Source organism: Falco peregrinus, chromosome 6, assembly GCF_023634155.1.
Source record: "Falco peregrinus isolate bFalPer1 chromosome 6, bFalPer1.pri, whole genome shotgun sequence".
Classification (NCBI taxonomy): Eukaryota; Metazoa; Chordata; class Aves; order Falconiformes; family Falconidae; genus Falco; species Falco peregrinus.
Window position 1 is genome coordinate 77,262,584 of NC_073726.1, and position 6,000 is coordinate 77,268,583.

Sequence of the window (6,000 nt, forward strand, 5' to 3'; positions counted from 1 at the left end):
TGTTGACTTGAAGTAGACATACCAGTTTGGTATGAAACCTGTACCAGTTCCAAAGCAGTGTGCGACTGAGATTTCTGAGCCACTGAAGCTAACTCGTGAAACAGGCAAAAAAAAAATTCAGGTAGAGGAATAGGTGTGGATACAGTCACACTCAGCAACCAGTTCACAGAAATATGGTGTAATAGAGGGTTTTCTCCACTCTGAGTGTTGCAAAGGGTTTGACATTTGTCTGGCTAATTCCAGAGGAGCTGGTTTTCCTGTTGGTAGTAACCCTCCTTGGTCCCACCTATGTCCCTGCTGGTCCAACCAGGCAGAGCTCCAGGTTCCTGAGCATGAGGGCCAGAGTCTGAATCTAAAAGATTAGCAGGTGCTTAAGCACTGACCTAGCCATGTGCTAGAGGTGCTGTATAAGCCAAAAAGCCCACAAACCAGAAATTACTTGCCTGTAATGAAATCTATCAGCTCCGGGATGACAGCAGGGTTAATAGACCCACCAAAATCCCAGGAAAAACACAGTCACATGAGATTTTCTCTCCCCCTGAGACAATCAATGCCAACACACAGCACTTATCAAGTTTAAAGCAAGTATTTAACTAGTGAAGTAAAGGTCCTGCTGTTCTCACACAGAACGCTGATGTTTATTGAGGTTTTCATGCTCCCCAGCAGACTGTGGTAGCTGACATGGACCATGTAACATTATCTGCAGCTCATCCTCTCCTTAAAATTTAATGGTCTTTCAACAACCCCAATGTCCTTTCTGGGCATTGTGTCAGGCTTAACTTTGTTTGGTTTTAATTTGAAAAGCAGAATTGGTAGCACATGCATAATATTTGCTCTTTCCTCTAATCATTCATCCCAGCGGGCTCTGGATTGATAAGGGAGGAGGAGTGGGCATGAAAACCAGGGCAGTTTTCCACATTAATCATGGAGTTGGTAAACACGGCGAGACTGTGCTGCTCTTACTCCCGACCGGTGGGTAACTCATGTGTTCACCAGTAACAGCAGGCAGGTCTGCCTTAAGCCCTCAGTACGAAACAGAAAGAGAAGAGAAAATATCATAGCTTACGTTAATGGCAGGGGAGGATTAGGAATTAATCACACTGCCATGACTGCCGGGCTCCTGGCTCCATGGGCTCCCAGCCCTGGGAAGACAAGCACTCCCTGCCTTGGGAAAATGTTTTCTCGCGTTAAGACCCCGGAGAAGGTTCAGCCTTGGGGCTGGCTTAGGAGACTCTTGCACAGACATCCCCCACACTGTGAGGCGTGAAGAGACAGTTGGCGCGAACAGGAGGTGCCCACACTTTCCCCAGAGCTGCTGCCCCTCAGGGCTCGCCCACCGCAGGCAGCTTGCTTGGAGAGCTGTGGCAGTCCGGGCAGCCTCAATAAGCACTGCACGTTTTTGCTTTCCCTGGCTTCAGAGCAAAAATAACAGCCAATCTGCAGTTGGTTAACTAAAATAAAATGAACTAAAATAAAATGAAGCTAAAAACAGCAGGGCTGTGTGCAGTGGTACTAGCGGTTTGGGGATGGTCAGCTGGAGGGACCATGCTTGCATGTGTCATGAGCAGGTGAAGTTCAAAGGACCTTTCCCAAACTGTGATTTCCATCTCCAAGTGGCAGGGTAGAAACTCATACCCTCCCCAGGTTTTTCTTCAAGAGTGCCTATGCGGGCAAATGCCAGGATGGCCAGGAACTCTTCATTTCGTCTCTGATGCAACACCTGGCCCTGGAAGCAGCGACAGTAGGGACTTACTGTCCCAGCAGGGACAGTAGGACAGAGTCTGCCACAAATCAGCACTGACAGCTGAGATCTTCCACCTAGAGCCATCATTTGCTGAGAGCACGGGTGCTGTGCTGGCCTCTTCCCAGCCTTTTTACTCCATGAGTAAAGGCACAGGTTCTCAAAAAGGCAGCTTCAGCTCTTCCTAAAGCGGATGAGTTGGCAATATGCCCGGTGTGGCTAGCAGGTAGCTGCGGCTTGGTCAAGTGGGCCTCTCCTGATGCATCCTCCCTGTGTCCTCCCTGCTCCCTGAAGGCTTTCAGGGCTCCTCTTCTCAAACCAGAAGCACCGAAGGTACCAGGCAAAGCCTCTCCTGTGTTTTACACCCCTTCAGCTCTGGTAAACTCCAGAGCCAATGCTGTGGCCAGGCAGTGCTTGCTGCCTGGACCCATCCCCCATGCCTGGGGGATTGCTACCCCACAACATCCCTGCTCCTGCAGCTGGAAATGGCCCTGCCAGCCGCCCTGGGATGGGGGAACCATCCAAAAACCCCAGTGCTGCTGCCACGCAGGTGGCAACGAGACCGCTGGTATAAGCAACAGCACAAAGACCAGCGAGGAAGCGAGGGTTTGCTGACTGCCAGTGTGCAGGGTCCGGGTGCTGCCCCCCAGTACACATCACCTGCTCCTGGCCCCTGTGTTTGCTGAGCAGGGAGGTGCAGGCCCCTGGAAAGTAGCTTCTGAAAGAGTGATGTATTAAAGCAAACAGTAGCTGACCTGGAGAAACTTCTTGGTGTGCCAGGCTGTGAACCATGACAGCTCAAAAGTGGCTTCCCACAGTGCACATCACTCCTCCCTGAGGTTGCTGCCAGCATGTCAGATACAGGAGCCAATGCTGTTGGCCATCATGGTCATCGAGGCCAGAGCTACCTTCTTGTTCTGTTACATACTCCACTAATATGTAAAAGTAACAGTCAAGACCTTGTCTGTCCTCCTGGGGCTTTGGGGATACCTAAATCATTTCAGGTGCATGGACACCTTTGGTTCCTGGCTAGAAGCTTCCTAATTTTGGACACTAAGGATTTCTCTTAGGTGCCAATGGCTCCACGTGCGAGATGTCAGGACAAGGTTTGCATCCTGACCAGAAGCCTAGAGGTGGGATCTCAGCCATGCAGAGGAGTTTACTAAAGGGATGCTTATTTTGAGCTATTTCACCTCCTGGGGTTTTTTTTCCCCCAATAACCCAGCCAATCAATGGATTATGACAGTAAAAAAATACGCATGGATTTGCACAAAATATCTGGATATTCTGCCAGGCCAAGGTGTGTGCTGCTTTTAGTGCCCTGAGTTCCTGCAGTCAGCACAAAGCTGCTACACACTTGTATGATGCACCTGGCTAATTCTGCTTGCTCCCCTCCACAACAGATCCTGGGTCTCCTCACTGCTCCAACAGGCTGTCCCTCCTCTGTGGGGTAACACTCGCCCACCAGAACCTACCCAGGGAGACGATCCAGTTGCTCCAAACTCTTTCTGAGTGACTGGCCAGGACCAGGCAGACCCCACCGACCCCTGAAGCACACCTCGGCAGCACACCTGCAGGGCACCTGCTGGGCACATCGTGCAGGGACAGAACACCTCAGTGCACACAGCTTGGTCCATCACCTGTGCAGTTCCTGCACAGGATGCTCCCACTCAGCCCTTCCCACAGTGCCCCGTGTTCCAGCTCTGGCTCTCACCCCAGCCCTGCAGCCAGTCCAGCCCACAGGGACATTGCTGGGCTCCTGGGGAGGCCAGCCAGGAGCTTTACGGCACCCCCGGGTGATCCTGCCTGCCCAGCTGCAGGAGGCAGATCGCCTCATCTGAACAACTCAGTGGCAGCTAATGACGGCATGGTCCGCTGGTCTGCTGGCTCTGCCTGGTCAGGGTGCTCCTTCCAAGGGCCTTGAGAAAATACAGGGCATTTTGAACTGCAATAGCCACTTTCAAATGCCTGCCTTGAATAAGCTTTTTGTCTTGCAGCAAGTTTAAGATATTTAAAAAAAAAAAACAAAATCCATAATAAGGAAAGAAGCAAAGTTGTCAGTTTCTTATCCCTCAAATCCCCCCACACCTTTAATAAAAAGCATTTTTCTGGAGAAATATGAAAAAAGGGGTAGGGGGGGAAAGGCAGAAGAAAGGCCACCGACTCCAGCCTGCCTGACAGGTTTTTTGCAGTATGTGGATTTCAAGGGGTGTTGGGTCTCAGCTGGGGGATCACAACGTGTGTCAAAGTGTGGGGAGTGGACTCTTTCTGCCCCGTTCTGAGAGCAGGGATAGATGTGAAATTATTTTAAAGTTGCTTGCGAAATGGTGTGTGGGTTTGCAGATCACATTTTCTGCCCTTTTCTAACGATGACAGGGAATTGCCTCACCCATGAGCATGAGACCATCTGGAAAATGTCATCCGGTGTGTTACTGCCTGTGCCAGAGGGATATTTATAGATAAAGTAAGCCATGCTGTCATGATTGAAACAAATAAGGAAAGGCTTCAAGGCAGTGGAGTGCCTCTGCCCTTGTATCTGCATGGCTTTGCCTGACAAGGGGATGCCGGTGCCTGCTGGCCCCCATGCCCATGGGGTGCCATCACCCCACAGAAGCTGGGTGTCCCCACCATACTGCAGAGCACTGGTGCGGGACTGGTCAGACATGTGTGCCCGGCCGCAGCTGCGGGGCAGCACATGCAAAACTGCACGCTGAGGCACCTGCGTTCTGTCAGCAAGCAGCTGTGCAAAGCCTGCCCTGGTCCAAAAGGTAAGGGAGATATTGGCTCCCCTGATGCAGCTGGGGGTGGCCCAGCCTTTTCCTCCCACCTGTCCCCGAAATGAGCTGAAATACCTCGCTGGCTCAGGAGCAGTCCCACTGCCACAGGCAGTCAGCACAGCCTCACGTTCTGACGGTGGCTGCCAGCAGTTCCTCACACCACCACCATGCTTCGTCTCCTTCAGCCATGTGCATGCCAATAATAGAAACCCAGAGACTTCGCTTGGTCTTCACCCACCCTCCAAAACCTCGCTTTGATACAGCAGACTGAGGAACTGAATGTTTTCATCTCCAAAAGCAGTCGGTTTCGCAGAACAGAGAGGAGCAGGATCCAGCTGATGTACTCCTCCTCAGCCCCTTGTCCAAATCTGCTGCATCTCACCTACCCCTGCATCAGCTGGGATGGCCAATGGTGCACCCATGGCTCACAATGTGTATATTTTGGACACAAAATAAGGTCATTTCAAAGGGGTTTCTCACAAGAAATGAAACCCTTCCCCTCAGCTGAGCAGTTTAGAGCATTATGAACCATTTGAATGGCAGCTTAACAAAACGCTGCCTTTACCTTCAGGAACGTACAATCCATGGAGTTCAGGCCAGCTCTTGTTACAAGTTTCCGGGATCTATTAATGAAAAATTAAACATTCACTTTAGATAGGCATGTATTTGCACATCTGCATCACCAAAATGGTTTCAGGCTCTCCCTCTGTAAAACTAATCGATATCGCTCACTTTGCAGTGCTACCTAGAGCAGCTCCATAATGCAATGTTATGGTCATGGAAGTGAAATGAAGAGCTTATGACTGACCCACCACAGCCCAGGTCTGTCTTCACAGATGCTGCTGGCTGGGGATCACCAAGTGTCTGGTTTAGTCTGTGTGTCCTTCCCATTGAAAGTTTAGCTTGTTGTTTCCAGGAGCATAGGAAATCATGTTGCAAGACAGCCCATTCTGGCCCACTGGCCCCATGCTGGAGGGTGGGAAGCGTTGGGTTCTGGGGGGATTCCCTGAGGGAAAGCCAGGCAGCGGCACTGGGCAGGTGCCACAGCCCATGTGCGGGTGGTGGTGGGGCCATCGATGCCAGGATGCCCTGGTGAGGGGCTTTAACTGAGCACCTACTGTGGGAAAACTAGAAGAATAAATCACTTAGTGACATGGACAAATCCCTGTAGAGGTTTACCCGAAACCCACCCAAATTCTAAAAAACCCAAAATGCCTCCTCTGTACCTGTAAGCCACCTGTGTCCTGCACGGCACCGTTTCCTTTGCCATCCTGGCACATGTGGCTGTGCTGGTTTTGGCTGGGAGAGAGTTGATTTGCTTCATAGTAGCTGGTATGGGGCTATGTTTTGGATTTGTAATGGAAACCATGTTGATAATTCAGGGATGCCTTCGCTGTGGCTGAGCAGTGCTCACACAGAGCCAAGGCCTTTTCTGCCTCTCACCCCATGCTACAGGTGAGGAGGCTGGGGGTGCACGAGGGG